Raw genomic sequence first — 19,544 nt, 5'->3', positions numbered from 1 at the left:
AGCCAAGAAAAGATCCCTACGAAAAAGAGCTTCAGCGGCAGAATACGAAAAAGGATCCCCACATACACATAATCGGCTCCCTCTCCCCATCTCTGTTTGCTCACTACACAAGAAAAACATCCGCGTCCCCTTGGCTTCTCCTTCTTCGACATGGCCACGCCGGAATTTGGCCGGCGACCACCTCCAGTTTCTTGTCTCTTCTTAGACATTTTATTTTCCTAGACTCAATCTCCAAAAAACAAAGAAAGAAGAATCTCAAAGAGGATTTCCAAAAAACAAAGAAAGAAGAAGATACTAAGGTTTCTGGTTTTTGGTTTGATCGTGCTTTGCCTTTTCTAATTTTCGGATTCAATACATCAAAAAATATATATAAAAAAATATTACTCTGCTCCTTCACTTCAGTTTCGAATTTTGGTTTAAAAAAAGGATGGAGTTTGACGGAGGTTGAGGTATCCGAGTTTGAGCTTTCCGGATGGTATTTGCGGTTCTTGTCGCTGTTCTGATTTGCTCACTGTTTGATTTAAATAGCCAGTTCAATTGTACTTCCTCAAATAATCCTATTTAATTATAAAGAAAGCTTCTTTCATGGCTGAAGAAGAGAATCAGAACGAATTGAAGGAGGAGGTGGTTGACGTAAGTCCAGCTTTTTCTCTTTCTCTTTTCCTCGTTATAGTCGTTACTTTTGGAATTTTCTTTGTTTGCTATCTCACTGCATCATCTTTTGGTCATGCCTCTTTGTTTTTGTCATCTGTTTGAATACTCTTTAAAAAGAGTTTTGCCAAAAAAAACAAAAAGAAAAGGCACATTAAGTAAGAAAACTTAATAATAAAGATTTTTTTTAAATAAGTTTGTTTCTTTAGGATCTTTCTGTATTGTTTCTATTTTTGTTCGAAAATGCCTTTAAGTTGGTTCAGGTGTTTGGATTCGTTTTTCTGTCTATTTGAGCAAATATCATTGAGATGTTATTTTATCATTAATTTTACCTTGTCATTTTGATACTTTGTGTGAATAATCGTACTATTATGTTAGCCCATTAGGAACAAAGATATGCGCCTTCCGAAATTTTATTTCCATCATCTATGACCTTTCACATGTTATCTAAATTTAGGAAATTAATTGACACATGAACTCGCGTAGTTGCTTTAGGCACGGTTATTGATAAATTATCATGATCACAGATACGGTTCCCGTGGCGTGGTTATGATACGTAAATTTCAAATTCGGGAGTACATTTATGTGACCCGGCCACAACTGTTAATTTTGTTGATAAATTAAACATGTTGTAGATCGTGGGTACGATTCTCGTGACACGATTCGCAATGTGTAAAACAAACAAATGTACGACAATCGTAACTTGTTCCAGAATAATTCCATAAATAATTTAAAGCGGTTTTAAGAGGAATAAAATGCACATAGGTTTAAAACATGAAGTAAATCAGATAATTAGGCCAATTTTAATAGTTTAAGCGACCATACTAGAACCACGGAACCCGGGAATGCCTAACACCTTCTCTCGGGTTAACAGAATTCCTTACCCGAATTTCTGTATTCGCAGACCGTAAATAGAGTCAACTTGCTCGATTCGGGATTTTAACCGGTGACTTGGGACACCATAAATTATCTCAAGTGGAGACTCTGATTCTAATAATTAATCATGTTTCGATTGTCACTGTAATTGGAAAAACTCCCTTATATCACCTTCGGGTGTGTAAAAAGGAGGTGTGACAACACACAGGGTGCAGGGAGTAAAATGAGTACTCCAACTCAGTGAGTAACAAATGTAAATAAAGACTGAAAGCAAGAAAACATGTAAGGCACAAGACATTCTATAACGAAGCAGTAAAACCATTTAAAAATAGTAAATCGGTGAAAGATAGGTAAAAATCCTTTAACTCAAATTTAACTTCATGAAAAGCCTTTTTAAACAATTAAGCAGGAAATTGACAGTCAATTATGAAAAGTAAACACATAAACGCCCCTCGGGCACAATATCAACAAATCCGCCCCTCGGGCAACATCTCAGAACAGTACCAGCCCCTCGGGCTATCACATAGAACAATACTAGCCCCCAGGCTCAGTCTCACATCACAATGGGTACCCGCGCTCACTGGGGTGTACAGACTCCTAGAGAGACCCCTTACGGCCCAAGCGCAATATCAAGTCACCTCGTGGCATCATCACTAGGCCCTCGGCCTCATATCAATCAAGCCACCTCGTGGCGTACATATCTCAGGCCCTCGGCCTTACTCAGTCAAAATCCTCACAAGCCACTCGGGCAATAGTAAAACATGATTCTCAACCCAAAAAATATCATTTAAAAGATCATGGAAGTGTTTAAAACAAAGTAAATATGGCTGAGTATGAAAACAGTGAAATATAACATGACTAAGTTCAAGTATAAAGTCAAATCAATGAGGAAATACCAGTAAAAATCCCCGAAGGGTTCAAATAGTTGGCACAAGGCCCAAATATGGCATTCAGCCCAAAACATGCTGATAGCAAATAGATTTCAGTCAAATACGCGGAAAAATCATCAATCGGGATGGACCAAGTCACAATTCCCAACAGTGCATGACCCCACGCTCGTCACCAAGTGTGTGCCTCACCTCAATATAGCACTACGATATGCAATCCGGGGTTTTAAACCCTTAGAACATCATTTACAATTATTACTCACCTCGAACCGGTCAAATCTCTAGCTCGCGACGCCTTTGCCCCTCGAATCGGCCTCCACTCGCGTCGAATCTATCCAATATCAGAACAAGGACGTCAAAACAGGCTAAGGGAACGAAGTCCAAGCGAAAATAATCAAAATACTACATAAATCCTGAAATTACCAAACTCCGACCCCGGGCCTACGTCTCGAAATTCAATAATTTTCCATCAATAGGTTCCTTATCTCCCCACGAGTTTATACATATCAAAAGTTCTGAAATCCGACCTCAAATGGTCCACCAAATCCTCAACCAAAGGCCTAAGTTCCCAAGCCCTAGTTTCCCCAATTTTTCACCCTAAATTTCCATGATTTCTAGCTCTAATCCGTGTAATAATAGCATAGGAACGAGTTTTAAGTCCAAATTCCTTACCTCAATAAAATTCCCTTGAAATTCCTCTTTCAAATCATCCAAAAAGCTCCAAGGCCGAAGCCAAAAATGGTGAAATAGCTCAAATTCGCGAAGGCCACAATTTATACTTTCTTCCCAGTCATTTTCGCATTTGCGGCCTTTCAACCGCTTCTGCGGTACCGCATATGCGGTTCGTATTCCGCTTCTGCGGAAGTCACTTAATGGACCAAAACCGCTTCTGCGATCAGCCTTCCGCACATGCGCCTTCGCAGGTGCGGTCCATCAACCGTAGCTGCGGTCACTACCTTTCTAGGTATTTTAGCTTCTGCGATCCATTATCCGCATCTGCGACTTCACAGATGCGGTCCCATTAGCTGCTTCTGCGGTTCCTGCTCCTGAAACCTTTTTCGCTTCTGCGGCCAATCTCCCGCACGTGCGGCGTTGCACCTGCGGTTCCCAATCCGCAGGTGCGGAAATACCAGAAGCAGCAAAGTTCAGCAGCTGGAACAAGGTTTCAAACTCCCCATCAACCATCCGAAATCACCCTGAGGCCCCCGGGACCTCAACCAAAAGCATAAACATATCATAATACCTTATTCAAACTTTTACCAATCTTCAAAACACCTCAAACAACATCAAATCACCCAAAACACGTCGGATTCAAGCCAAACTTTCTAAAATCTTCCAAATTTCGCTTTTGATCAAAAACCCAACCAAACCACGTCCGAATGACCTGAAATTTGCACAAACATCCCAAATGACTCCACGGAACTACTGCAACTTTTGGAATTTCATTCCAACCCCTATATTAAAATCTCGCCTACCAACCAGAAATTGCCAAAATATCAACTTCGCCAATTCAAGCCTAAATCTACTCCGACCCTTTGAAACTCATTCCGATCACACTCCTATGTCACAAATCACCTTCCGAAGATAACCGAACCGTCTAAACTCACATCCGAGCCCTCTAACATATAAGTCAACATCCGGTTGACTTTTCCAACTTAAACTCACTCTAAAGAGACTAAGAGTCTCAAACCATACCAAATCCTTTCCGAACTCGATCTGACCAACCCGATACCATATAACACAGATAAACAAAGCATAAAGAAGCAGAGATAGGGAAAATGGAGCGGTAACTCATGAGACGACTGGTCGGGTTGTCACATCCTCCCCAACTTAAACAAACGTTCGTCCTCGAATGAGTCAAAAAACATACCTGAAGCCTCAAACAAGTGAGGATATCTGCTCCGCATCTCCCACTCGGTCTCCCAGGTAGCCTCCTCCATGGGTCGACCTCTTCACTGAACTTTCACTGAAGCTATATCCTTTGACCTCAACTTTCGAACCTGACAACCCAAAATAGCTACTGGCTCCACATCATAAGTCAAATCATCATCCAACTGAACCGTGCTGAAATCCAAAACATGGGACAGATCTCCAATATACTTCTGGAACATAGAAACATGAAATACCAGATGCACACTCGACAAGCTGGGTGGAAAACAAGCTCATAAGCCACCTCATCAATCCTCTGAAGCACCTCAAAAGGCCCAATGAACTGCGAACCTAATTTACCTTTCTTTCCAAATCTCATAACACCCTTCATGGGCGAAACCTTCAACAGAACCTTTTCATCAACCATGTAGGACACATCTCGAACCTTTCTGTCAGCATAACTCTTTTGCCTTGACTCTGCTGTACGAAGCCTCTCCTGAATCACCTTCACCTTTTCTAAGGCATCCTGCACCAAGTCTATCCCCAATATCTTGCCTCACCGGGTCGAACCAATCAACTGGAGATCTACACTGCCTCCTATATAAAGCCTCATATGGAGCTATCTAAATACTCGACTGGTAGCTGTTGTTATAAGCAAACTCTGCAAGTGGTAGAAAATGATCCCATGACCCTCCAAAATCAATTACACAAGCATGCAACATGTCCTCCAATATCTGAATAGTGCACTCGGACTGCCCGTCCGTCTGAGGATGAAAGCTATGCTCAACTCAACCTGAGTACCCAACTCTCGCTGCACAGACCTCAAAAACTACGATGTAAACTGAGTGCACCTATTTGAAATGATGGAAACTGGGACACCATGCAAACGAACAGTCTCTCAGATATAGATCTCTGCCAACTGCTCTGAAGAATAGGTAGTACACATAGGAATGAAGTGCACAGACTTGGTAAGCCGATCCACAATCACCCAAATAGCATCGAACTTTATCAAAGTCCGTGGAAGTCCAACTACAAAGTCCATAGTGATCATCTCCCATTTCTACTCTGGAATATCTATCCGCTGAAGCAAGCCACCCGATCTCTGATGCTCATGTTTCACCTGCTGACAATTGAGACACCGAGCTACAAATCCCACAATGTCTTTCTTCATTCTTCTCCATCAGTAATGCTGTCTCAGATCCTGATACATCTTCGCGGCACCCGGATGAATGGAATACCACGAGCTATGGGCCTCCTCCAGAATCAACTCTCGAAGCCCATCCACATTGGGCACACAAATCCGACCCTGCATCCTCAACACCCCATCATCACCAATGGTCACATCTCTAGCATCATCATGTTGAACTCTAACCTTAAGGACAAGCAAATGTGGATCATCATACTGGCGCTCTCTGATGCGATCATATAAGGAAGACCGAGAAACCACACAAGCCAATACCCGACTGGGCTCCGAAATATCTAACCTCACTAACCGATTGGCCAATGCCTGAACAACAATTGCAAGAGGTCTCTCCCCAACTGGAATATATGTCAAACTCCCCATACTCACTACCTTTCGGCTCAAAGTATCGGCCACCACATTGGCTTTTCCCGGATGGTACAATATAGCAATATCATAATCCTTAAGAAACTCCAACCATCTCCGCTGCCTTAAATTAAGATCCTTCTGTTTGAACAAGTGTTGAAGGCTACGATGATCAGTAAACACCTCACAAGACACACCATACAAGTAATGCCTCCAAAACTTCAATGCGTGAACTATGACAACCAGTTCCAAATCATGAATGGGGTAGTTCTTCTCATGGGGCTTCAACTGACGAGAAGCATAAGCAATAACTCTACCATGCTGCATCAATACACACCCAATATCAACTCTCGAAGCATCACAATACACAGTATATGAACCTGAAGCTGATGGCAAAACTAACACTAGAGTTGTGGTCAAAACTATCTTGAGCTTTTGAAAGCTCTCCTCACACTCATCCGACCATACAAATGAAGCACCCTTCTGAGTCAACTTGATCAAGGTCGATGCGATAAATGAGAATCCCTGAACAAACCTGCGATAATAACCCGCCAAACCAAGAAATCTGCGAATCTCTGTGGCTGAGGACGGTTTGGGCCAACTCTGAACTGCCTCTATCTTCTTTGGATCGACCTAAATACCCTCGCTGGACACCACATGCCCCAAGAAAGCCACTAAACTGAGCCAAAACTCACACTTGGAGAAATTTGCATAAAGCTTCTCCTCTCTCAATCTCTGCAACACAACTCTCAAATGTTCCGCGTGCTCCTCCTGACTACGCGAATATACCAGAATATCATCAATGAAGACTATAACAAACAAGTCAAGATAAGGCCGGAACACACTGTTCATCAAATGCATGAACGTTGCTGGGGCATTGGTTAGCCCAAAAGGCATCACCAAGAACTCATAATGACCATATCGGGTCTTGAAAGATGTTTTAAGAATATTCGAGTCCCTGATCTTCAACTGGTGATAACCTGAACGGAGATCAATCTTGGAGAATACTCTCGCTCCCTGAAGCTGGTCGAATAAATCATCAATGCGAGGCAAAGGATACTTGTTCATAATTGTTACCTTGTTCAATTACCTATAATCAATGCACATCCTCATAGTGTCATCCTTCTTCTTCACAAATAGAACCGGCGCACCCCAAGGTGACATACTAGGCCGAATGAACCCTTTATCAAGGAGTTCCTGAAGCTGCTTCTTTAATTCCTTCAACTCCGCTGGTGCCATACGATACGGCGTAATATAAATGGGCTGAGTGCCCGGCACTAGGTCAATACCAAAATTAATATCCCTATCCGGTGGCATGTCTAGCAGGTCTGCAGGAAACACATTAGGAAAACCCCTCACAACTGGAACAGAATAAATACTAGAAGTCTCAGCACCGACATCCCTCACAAAGGCTAGATACGAAAGACAACCCTTCCCAACCATACGTTGGGCTTTCAAGAATGAGATCACTCTACTGGGAACATAATCAGTCACACCTCGCCACTCGATTTGTGGCAAACCCGGTACAGACAATGTGATTGTCTTAGCATGATAGTCCAGAATAGCACGACACAGAGATAGCCAATCCATGCCGAAAATGACATCGAAATCCACCATACACAATAATAAAAGATCCACACAGGTCTCCAGACTCCCAATAGTCACCATACACGACCATTACACACGGTCTATAACAACAGTATCGCCCACTAGGGTAGATACATGAACAGGTGAAGCAAGAAACTCACGGGGCATACCCAAATAACGAGCAAAGTATGATCACACATATGAAAAAGTGGAACCGGGATCAAATAATACAGAGGCATCTCTGTGGCACACTGAAACAATACCTGTAATAACAGCATCTGAAGTAATAGCATCGGGTCTTCCTGGAAGTGCATAGAAACGGGCCTGACCACCACCTGATCGACCTCCCCCCTCTAGGGTGACCCCTAGCTGACTGGGCGGGTAGTGGTGAAGTAACTGGTGCTGCAGCCGATGACTGATTCACCCGCACGCCTCAAACTGGAACCAACATAGCACATAACCGTGCAATCGACTAATTAATAGTTGACTCCCCCACTTGGCTCGAAGCCATAGACCAAAACATACACAATAACTCATAACGCATATACTTTATTGCTGCCATAATACCATAGTGAGATTAAACTCAATCCTTCATAAGCTCGTGGAACACAGACCATCTGGTACTTTATATCTTCTGCAAATATCGCATTCACTCTCGTAGTAGTCAATCCTACTCTTTTGAGCAACCTAAATTCGAATTGTACAACACATATTTCCCTGGTAACAGAGATCTTCCAATAAATGACACAAGGGATTACGCAAACTTCAGAATAATCCGCAAGAGATAACCCCACTTGCTTTGCCTCAAACTTACATTTCTGTATACCTTCCACCGTCATAAACATTACGCAATCACTTAAACTTCCCGAGTCTGAACTCAGACCGCAACATGAAATTTACTCCACTCCCAACTAGGAAACATGGGAAGATTCTTCACACACCCACAACTCGGGGTTATACATCAAATCAAGATGAAAATCGAGCATCTAATAGTCCTCCTATCCTCCAGCAGACCCTTCTTGTCGCTTCCAAATCACATGAATACATCTCGCAATCACATCACACTCATCATGTAACTATCCAGTCATCACCGCCCTTAATAGGGACACAATAGAACATATGGATCAAGAAACACGCGCTCACGAAATCAATAGCTCAAGGCTCAAGCTATAGGCAAAAATTTGGCCTCGAGTCCTCCAGACTGGCCCAACATCAACGCATAGAGATCACATCTCGCCCCTCGATCAGGGAATCACAAACCATTGATGCATATCTGATACCGAGCACTCATGCGCGCATACGAACGCCTGAAAGGAATTCAAAGAGTTACTTTTTAAGCTGAATCAAGAACGCACGATAAGAATTCAAGAATGTGAAATTTTTGCTAAAGGTTCTGTAGCCTCTTGAGGATAAATACAGACGTCTCCGTACCGATCCGTGAGACTCTACTAAACCTGCTCATGACTCGTGAGACCTATGTAACCTAGGATTTGATACCAACTTGTCACGACCCTAAACCCAGACCGGATCGTGATGGTGCCTCTCGTGAAGACAAGGCCAGCCAATTAAACTCAATTCCATTTTTAAATAGTTAAACAATAAGAAACAGTATAAAGCATAATCAATTAAACTAAGGTTTAAGTAACTAATAACATAATTTGCGGAAAATAACCCAACACAGCCCTAAATCGGGGTGTCACTAGTCATGGGCATCTATGAGTCATAATACAAGTCTGCTAAGTCTATAAGCTAGTACAAATATCTGAAAAGAGATAGAATGATAAAGGAGGAGAAACACAGGACTGCGGATGTCAAGTAGCTACCTCGTGGCTCCGATATCTGCCAGGAGCTATCAACATGTACTAGCAGGATCCACAACGCCTGAATCTGCACACAGGGGTGCAAGGAGTAAAGTGAATACTCCAACTCAGTGAGTAACAAATGTAAATAAAGACTGAAAGTAAAAAAACACTTAAGGCACAAGGCATTCTATAATGAAGCAGTAAAACCATTTAAAAACAGTAAATCTGTGAAAGATAGGTAAAAATCCTTTAACTCAAACTTAACTTCACGAAAAGCCTTTTTCAATAATTAAGCAGGAAATTGACAGTTAATTATGAAAAGTAAACACATAAAGGTTCGCCCCTCGGGCACAATATCAAAAAATCCGCCCATCGGGCAACATCTCAGAACAGTAACAGCCCCTCGGGCTCAATCTCACATCACAATGGGTACCCGCGCTCACTGGGGGTGTACAGACTCCTGGAGGGGCCCCTTACGGCCCAAGCGCAATATCAAGCTACCTCATGGCATCATCACTAGGCCCTCGGCCTCATATCAATCAAGCCACCTCGTGGCGTACATATCTCAGACTCTCGGCCTCATAATCAATATCAAATGTTTCCTCACAACATAGGCCCTCGGCCTTACTTAGTCAAAATCCTCACAAGCCACTCGGGCAATAGTAAAATATGATTCTCAGCCCAAAAAATATCATTTAAAAGATCATGGAAGTGTTTAAAACAGAGTAAACATAGTTGAGTACAAAAACAGTGAAATATAACATGACTGAGTTCAAGTATAAAGTCAAATCAGCGAGGAAATACCAGTAAAAATCCCCGAAGGGTTCAAATAGTTGGCAAAAGGCCCAAATATGGAATTCGGCCCAAATCATGCTGTAAGCACGTGATTTTTGCCCTATATGAGAAATACTCCCAGAAATGCAAAATAAAATAATTTTCCTTGGTGTGCAATTTTGAGTATTATTGTGATATTTTGGGATAATTATTTGTATTTGTCTGTGTTTGCTTATTTGTTAAATTAATAAAAAATATAAAAATATGTCGCATTTTGCATGTAAGATTTCATTCTACAATTGTTAGTAATTAAATTAGTTTTACAAAAATTAAAATTACAAAAAATAGGCATCTTTTGCATTTTTAGCATTTAATGTCCAAATGAACAATTTTATGCTTAATTATTACTTAATTGTGCGTTAATTGTTATTGGGAGTTAATTTGCGATTTTATAACTTAATTTAGTTCTTAATAATAATTTAAGTATTTTTATAATTTAGTTTTAGAAAATAAAAGAAGAAAAGATAACAAAAATACAAATAAAAATCGGATTGGGCCACTTCTTCAATTTTCAACCCCAGGCCCAAACAATTGTCCACGACCCAGTCCACTTCACACGGGTCGACCCGGTCCGCCCCATTAACCCAATACCCAACCCCTTTCTTCATTTTTTGGTCTAAACACAAAAACAAAACAAAAAATAACAAAAACAAAAACCCTAAAACACTAACTCATCCGCCTCCTCTCTTCATCCTCTCAAAACTCCAAGCACACAACCATGGCTGCCCTTCACCCTCACCATGGATGACCCAGCTGCGTCTTCAGCTTCACCAACGTTCATGGCTCCTCCTCCTCCTTCGTTCTTCGCTCAAACAACCAAGCGACACAACCACCCAATGATAGCCATGAACGAACAACCCCGTCGACGACCCACCCCGCTGCCTTCGGCTTCACCATCACCAGGGTCGCAGCTGCTTAGTCTTCGACCATGAGCAGCCCAGGCGACCACGCAACTGTTTCTGTTTCATCCTCGTCGTCCGGCGTCAAGCTCGAGCTTGAGCTCGACGTCCATGGCTGCCTTCCTCCTCCCCGCGTAGCTGCTCCATTCTCATCTTCATCCGTGTCTGCTTATGCCTTCTGCTTCGTCTTCCCCATCAGAACGACCAGCTTTACTGCTTCGTCTTCGACTGCGAACAGTCCGAACAATGCTGTTTTCTTCATGTTTCGGCTGTTCCATCTCGTTGTCCATGGCTAAGTTGCATCTTTTCCAGCTCCAGCTCATTGCATCTTTTCCAGCTCATTGTTTATGTCTTCTTCGATGCGTTGTTGTTTCTGCTCCAGCTGCTGCTGCCGCGTCGATTGTTGTCTCGCTTCAGTTACTTCTTAATCGTGTTCGTCACCGTTGGTTCGAGCTTTGGTCGAGGCTCGTCAAGTTCGTTGTTTGTTTAGTCGTCCGTCGTTTCAATCCGGTTAGTAGATTTTTGAGTTTTATTTTGTCCATATTTGGTTTTGATATTTCTCGAACCTAAAATCAACAAATGTTTGTTTTGTTTATCGTTTGAATTAATTTTTTAGTTTGTTCATGTTGTTTGTTAAATTAATTTTTCAGATTCCAAATTAAAGATTAATTAATTGTTTTCATGTTATTTCATGTTTGTATTATTGTTTACATAAATATTTGTTAGTTTAATGTTTGTTAGATTCAAATTGAAATTTAATTAATTATTTCATTTGTTTCATGTTGTTATGAATTTTCCAGAAAATGTTAATGTTGTTTGAATCGTTAGAATCCGTCATGTTTGTTGCTTAAAAAACAGATTTAATTCATGTTCATCTTTGTTTGAAGTTCATGTTTAAATCCAGTGATTTAATGTGAGTTTATGTTTGTTTGTGATTTGTTGATTTAATTTGAATCATGCATATTGTTGTTGGTATTGTTGTATCTTTGTTCATCCATTGATGATCTAAATTAACCAGGATTGGTTCCCGATATGGTTGATTTATTTCCATTAATTTGGAGTTTGTGTTGTTCATCATGTTCATATGATTTGTTGTTGAAGATTGTTGAGAAATTGGTCATCTTGACTATATTTTGGTCAAGTTATGATTTAATTGATTGTTTAGAGCAGAGGGGTAATTTGGTAAATTGCAGTGCATTCGGGGGTAGATTTGTAATTGCAATAAGGTCGGAGGGGTAGTTTGGTAATTGAACATTATTTTGATTCTTTATGTTAAGCATGGGGGACAAATATAATGGGGTGGGGTTTTTGATGTACTTGTTTAATATAATGGGGGACAAGACAAAACATAATGGGGAGGAATCTTGTACTTGTTTAATGTAGGCATGGGGGACATATTGTAATGGGTTGGTAATGTGGCATTTATTTAATGTAGGCATGGGGGACAAAGTTTTAAAATAAAGAAGACATTTGATAGTGGGACAAAGCATGCCATTGGGGAATAATTTGGGTTTAGGAATTCAAGGCAAAGTCTTGCTATAAATATAGAGTCATTTCTTGACATTGAGGAGAAGACTAGAGAGTTTTAAGAAGGATTTTTGGGGGAGAGAAAAAGAGTTGAATATTATTGAGAGGATTTTTAGAGAGAGTTGACAGATTCTTTTACACTTGAGAGTTGACATACTTTTATACTTGAGAGAGTTTGTGATAGTAAAAGAGAAAGACAATTTGAACTTTCACTCGAACAATTCTGTTTGCTTTTCTTCGAGTGTTATTCAAAAGTCAGAAACTACTGCATCTCGTATCTTTTCTCTCTTCTGCTTTGACTGCGATTGTACTTTTGCACTGCTGAGTTTTCAATCTGTTACTGGGTTATTCTACTGGTTGTTACTGGTTTTGCGGTGTTGCTGAACCTGTTGTTGCCGCGTTATTACTATCGCTGACTCCTACTTTTTTTGTTTTTGTACTGCTGTTTCCAGGTACACATTTGTACACTCTTGGCTTGAAGCGAAAAATGAAATATTAATCAGGCTCCTGTTCCTGTTGAATTCTTTTGTTTGGATCTGTGTTTGAATATTAATTTTCCTCTCTTTGTATAAAAATGTAGTCGATTAATTAATGAGTAATGAGGCTGCATATGTATGATTTCTTCATCTAATAATGCTAGTTTAAATTACTTGAAGAATAGTTAATCGGCTTTGATATTATTGTGTATCCCTCTCATGTTCCAGCATTAGTAAATAATAGAATATAAAAATGAAAGCAGTTTTTCTTTGTACAAACTCGATCGCAATTTTCCAATCGCATTAGCCGTAAACTAATAACTAAATAAGTTACGTTTTCAGCATGTAAATAATTAAGAGATTTTCTTTTATTTTAGAGACGAACTTAATAGAAAATATAGTCACTATAGGTTTATCCTTTAAAATAAAAATGAGACGAGCCTCGCCAAATAAATCACAAACCGCCGGGGCCCTCAATAAAATACATAACCATTGACTAGACTTTGGATTTGGCCGTTTAATGAACCTTCACGGCCTCTTCCTAAAATAACAATACGCTAGTTGCTTTAGGCGTACCTTTAATAATTTAACCTTCTTAAACACGGGTGCACATTGATGTGACCCAAATCCAAATCTCAACGGAGTCAAAATGTGTCGACGACCACGGGTGCATTGATTGTGACGTGGTTCGAGATGCATTTTCACGACGTTGCAATTCTATAAAAATAAATGATAATAATAAAAGCGGTTTAAACTTAATAAAAGCACGTAAGTCATAACATGTATTTAAATCAGATATTTAGCCATTATAACAATTTAAGCGACCGTGCTAGAACCACGGGATTCGAGGGTGCCTAACACCTTCCCTCGGGTCAACAGAATTCCTTACTTAGAATTTCTGGTTCGCAGACTTCATTTGGAAAAGTCGAATATTTTCCTCGATTTGGGATTCAAGATAAACCGGTGACTTGGGACACCAAAAGCCAAACCTTTCCCAAGTGGCGACTCTGAATTAAATAAATAATCTCATTTCGAATATTGTCACTTAAATTGGAAAAATTCCCCCGCGCATTTAACCCTTCGGGGTCGGGCGCGCAAAAAGGAGGTGTGACAGCTCTGGCGACTCTGCTGGGGAAATAACCCAGAACCACTGGTTCAGGGTTCAAGAATTCGAGCTTAGAATAGTTGTTATATTTGGCTTTATTATCTGATCTTTATTACATGTTTTTGCATAACGTGCTAAATGTTGTCTTTTACCGCTTTGATATTATCTGAACTGTATATAAACTGTGCCGAAACCCTTCTCTTCTTACCTCCGGGGAGAAGCTCGCTGGTCGAGACTCCCTATTCTGTTAGTGTCAATACCTGAAATAAGAAAGAGGTCGGACAAGTTACAAAGCCGGACGATCTCGCGGGTCCCCGGTACGTAGCCCCCTCCTCGACTCGAGTTGTCCGCTCGGGTACACAGTCTAGAACAAATACCCAGGTTGTGAACCTAGTATAACGAAACTTCATGCCGGATCCCTAGTAGGAACGCTTATTTGCATCATGTTGCATTTGACTTAGGGGACTCAACACAGGGGTTGGGTCCGTCTAGGACTAGCAACCTGAAATGAAAAGACCATCCTGCTACATCCTATTTGTTTTGCGCATTTATTTGCTTCAGTTCCGCATGCCGACCGGTTTCTAAAAATAAAAGGAAAAATAGCAACGTAGGGAGATATTTACTTCTTTTGGAAAAACCAATGTCCGAGTAGTGTCGAAACCTCGCCGGAATTTCTTCTAAAAAATATAACAAAAATTTTTTTTGTCTTCTAGTTTGATTTTAAAAAAAAAAATAATATAAAATTTTTATCATTTTCAAAATCAAAAAAAAAAGAGAAGGTATTTATTTAAAAGTAAAAAAAAAACGGAAAATTCATAATTCAAAAAAAAATGTTGTTTCTTTCGTAGTACCCCTTTATAAATTCAGACTAATAGTCCAAATATTTCCTAAAAAAAATATATATTTTCTTTAGTCTTTATCTCTTTTCAAAAGAAAAAAAAATAATAAAAAATATATATTCTTGTTTTCTAGGTTGATTTGATTTTCTCTATTCACGATATACCGAACTACGCGGGTCTGATTCTCACCGGATGTGAGATACGTAGGCAAACCTCATCGGTTCCGGCCCCAATTTTTAAAAATCCAAAAAAAATATATTTTTCTTTAGTTCTTTCTTTATAAATGTTTCTTTAGAAAATACAAAAAAAAAAGAAATAAAGAATAATATAGAAGTTTTCTTTAAACTCAAATGAAAAAAAATAGTCTCCTCTTTCTGAAATCTTTCATATGAAAAAATGAAATAAGAATTAAAAAGCAGCAACAAAAATCCAAAAAAATACTCTTTGCTTTTTAGTCTCTTTTTTGTAAAATGTCCACAAAAAAAAATATTTGAAAAATTGAATTTCAAAATATTAGGATTTTTCTTTAGAAGTGCTTTTGTAAATAAATAAAACTCAGAATTCCACATCATTTTCTTAAAAGTCCCTCTTTCAAAATTTAAAAGGCAACATCATATACATTCTTTCTTCCGTAGAAAAGGTAAAACAAACAAAAAAAATCAACCAAACACATTTTCTTTTTGTTTAAAAAATAATAAAGAAAAAAAACATTTCCAAAGTTCAAGTCAGAAGCAAATAAATTATTAGAAGTCTTTCTTTAAAAAAATAAAACAAAAATCAAAATAAACAAAATTTTCTTTCTTCTTTTAAAGCATTTCTTTCAAAAATTCCAAAAAAAAAGGTTTAGTCTAGTTACTCCATTTTCGATGAGAGAACTACGCCGGTTTGATTCTCACCGGATGTGAGATACGTAGGCAACCCTCATCGGGTTCAACCCCACCTTTTGCTAAAATAGCCAAAAATCAATAAATAAATAAAACGTGTCAAATTTTAAATTTTGCCATAAATAAGTTGGGTGGTGTCCAACCTTCCCTTTTGCTAAAAATAGCCAAAAGTATATGTCAAATTTTAAATCTGTCATAAATAAGTCAGGTGATGTTGTTTTGTCATAAATAGCCGAATGTTCCCGAAAGGGACGCCGGAAGGCTGACTTTGCATAAACAGCCACCTTTGGGTCATTTTTTAAGGTTTGGTCCAGTTGACCCACACAGCCTTAAAATCTTCGTCACCGAGGCGTTGAAAGGCCGTGTTGGCAATATTGAGTTTTCTAATTTGAAAAACGATAAAAAGAGTCATAAATAAGTCAGGTGATGCTGTTTTGTCATAAATAGCCGAATGTTCCCGAAAGGGACGCCGGAAGGCTGACTTTGCATAAACAGCCACCTTTGGGTCATTTTTTAAGGTTTGGTCCAGTTGACCCACACAACCTTAAAATCTTCGTCACCGAGGTGTTGAAAGACCGTGTTGGCAATATTGAGTTTTCTAATTTGAAAAATGATAAAAAGAGTCATAAATAAGTCAGGTGATGCTGTTTTGTCATAAATAGCCGAATGTTCCCGAAAGGGACGCCGAAAGGCTGACTTTGCATAAACAACCACCTTTGGGTCTTGTTTAGTATTTTTTGTCCAGTTGACTCACACAGCCTTAAAAACCTTCGCCCCGAGGCGCTGAAGGGTCGTGTTTGCAACACCAGATTTTTATTGTAATTTGAAAAAAAAAACCAAAAAAACAAAAACAAAGAGTCAGCGGTCGGGTGAATACCGTTTGAATTTTGTCATAATAAGCCGAGCCAGCTTCGGTCGCGTCTTAAACCGTTCTTGCCGAAGTAGCCTTAGAGTATCTTTCAGTTGTCGAAAGGTTATTTTCGTAAAAGAACGGACAAGTTTGTAAAATGATCCTCCCCGGCCTCAAAATTCATGTGAAATTTGGAAGGGGCCACGTTTGCAAAAAATAACCGTTCGGTTGCATTTTGTGAGTGTTGAAACCCAATTTTTTATTATGAAGAAAAAAAAAATTCATTGCTTTTACCTTTCATTCGGCCCGAACTACGCAAGATCTGATTCATGCGGGGTCATGATACGTAGGCAATCTCCATCGGATTCGATCATAGCTATAAAATAAATTGAAAAAAAAAACTGAAAGAAAAGGAAAAAGAAAATCGAGTGAAAAAGAAAATAGAAAAAAAAGAAAAAGAAAAAGAGAGTGCAAAAAAATAAAAGAGCGGCACAAACAAGATCAAGAGTGACTAAAGAGAGGCAAGAATAAAAGAAAAGAGGTACATAGTGAAGAGGGCTAGTTTAGGGTCGGGATGAAACATGCAACCCGTTCAAACACATGGTAAAAGCGTTTAACTGTTTAGGTGCATTGCATCCCATCTTGCGATTTCCTATATGTTAAATGCTTCAAAACTAACAAGGTTGTGTGTGTGAGTAAATTAGCCAGGTTCTGTTCAGGTGATTGGTTTTGTTGGTATGCAGTGATGAGCAGCCTCGCACGCGCCACAACATTATACACAAAACTGAGCTCCACCTCCCAGAAACGCCCATCCTTACCAAGCTCCATATAGTCCCCCAATCAAATGTTCATCAGTACAATCCTCACCCAAGAGAGTCTTTCAAAAGGAATCAGTTCACCTCTATTGGTGAATCATACTCAGGCTTGTTCCAAAAGCTAGTCAGGCGAAGTCTGCTGCAGCCAGTGGCCCCAAATCGGCCAAACACCGAGTCCCCCCTCCCCGCATCGAGCTAATACTAGATGTGAATGCCACTCTGGAGCAGTGGGGCACGATACAAAGGACTGTTGGTCATTAGACCCTCAAAATAGCAGTTGAGGACTTGATTGAAGCTGAAAGAATCGTTCACCGGGACGAAAAGGTTCCTAATATGATGAACATTCCCCTGCCTACTCTCACAAATGGGCCAATAGATGGAATGATCTGTGAAGCTGAGGAATTTGATCCGGCACTGAAGGCTATTGCAGCCATTGCCGAGACAGAAGAAAAGCCAAAAAACAATTGTCAAGCTTGAAAGTTCCCCATCAGACGGGAGTCTCGGTAGCCAGTCTTGCTATCCTTTCTGTATCTGGATTGTCTCAGGGTGTGATCCAGATGTTTTACTTTATTGTCTTACTTTCCAATGTAAACCCTTCTATCTTCAAAAAATAAAAACAAAAAAAATCATCAAAAAAAAAATCAAAAAAAATCAAAAAAAGAAAATCAAATCAAATGAAATTGATATTTCATTTTCCCGGAATGTCTCTTTTCTTAAATCTTGTCAATTTTCTCATTCTCTTTTAGTTATGTTAAATGCAGATTTCAATAATATGACATGCTTGCGGACTTCATGCCCGGATCTTAAAACTCTATCAGACCTCGAAATAATGAATCAAGAATTGGGTCACCATGAAGAATAGCTTAAGGAAACAAGACAAAGAGTTGGAACAACTGAAGGAAAATTGATTCCCGAAATTGGAAAGGTCCATACATTACAACAAGAGTACTGCCAGAAAGAGTGCGTTGTACTTGGGACACATCGAAGGAAATGTCCTTGAAATAACTGTCAATGCAAATGCAGTCAAAAGGTACTATGTTGGATCCTTTATATAATAAAATCTTTTCCGGTTGAGATGACGAAGGCTTTCATTCTCGCTACCCAAACACTATCAACCCTTTGCAAAACCCATTTGAGCTGGTTACTCTTCTTTGATTACCCTCTTTGGAACCTAAAAATATTATTGAAAATAAAATGAAAAAAAATTGAAATGAAAAAGAAAAATGAAAAAAGAAGAAGAAAGAATTGGAAAAATAAGAAAATATGTATACAAAAAAGCAAATCAGGAAAAAAAATCCAAAAACAAAAGTTGCCTGAACTACGTTTGACTTGATTCCGAAAGGATACGTAGGCAACCTCTCCTTGGGGTTCAGTCACACCAAAACAAAAATCCAAGAAGTCCCCCAAAAGTGAAACTGGGGCAGAAGTTATAATGGTTCGGCAATGATCCCGCCCAAAAGGTTCCAAAGTTGTAGTTCAATCCAAATTCTTTTCACCCCAAACCTTGTTCAAGTCCTTCTGATCAATCGGCAAAGCGGTTCAAAATGGGAGGATGGATTTATTTGGGTCTGATACAACAAAATGAGAGGAAATAAAATGAGAGAGTCTTGCTGGTGAAAACCCACACGGGCACCGTAAGGCGACGCTAAGCAAAGAAAATTAAAATGAGAAGTCTTGTTTAGTGAACACCCACACGGGCACTATAAGGAGATGGTAAGAAATGAAATGAAAATGCCAGCTCGTGAAAACCCACAAAGGGCGCCCATGACTGAAAATGAGATCCTCACAACCACCGTCATCAACAGAGTCCTAGCAAGGTTCCTCCGTATTCAAGGCAAAGTTGTGATAAATTTTTGGGAGTCAGACGGTTTACACAGATCAGACATCCAGTCCAAAAGGCATGTCATGTTCATTGAAGTCCACATGTACTCCGGATAAGTCCTTCTCTCCTTTCCCCGAAAGGGACACTTCTAGTTTTAAACTCATTCTCCATTCAATTATTTGTTTCTCTTTGAATCCCTTTTGGTCTAACACTGTTCCAAAACCAAGACAAAGAAAGGATGGCAAGACTGATTTACAGGGCTTTCGTTGGATACA

At 39.6% G+C, this 19,544-nt stretch overlaps 1 long non-coding RNA gene across 1 annotated transcript; it reads left to right on the top strand.

The window, feature by feature from the left end:
* The first annotated feature begins 1 nt into the window (after position 1).
* LOC138876517 (uncharacterized) lies at positions 2–13,044 on the top strand. The gene is made up of 2 exons (XR_011401825.1): positions 2–633; positions 12,931–13,044. It is a non-coding gene; the product is annotated as an uncharacterized lncRNA (long non-coding RNA).
* Positions 13,045–19,544: the final 6,500 nt, after the last annotated feature.

This window comes from Nicotiana sylvestris, chromosome 8 (assembly GCF_000393655.2).
Source record: "Nicotiana sylvestris chromosome 8, ASM39365v2, whole genome shotgun sequence".
Taxonomy (NCBI): Eukaryota; Viridiplantae; Streptophyta; class Magnoliopsida; order Solanales; family Solanaceae; genus Nicotiana; species Nicotiana sylvestris.
The sequence above is the reverse complement of the archived record's forward strand: the minus strand, read 5'-3'. Positions and strand labels throughout refer to the sequence as shown.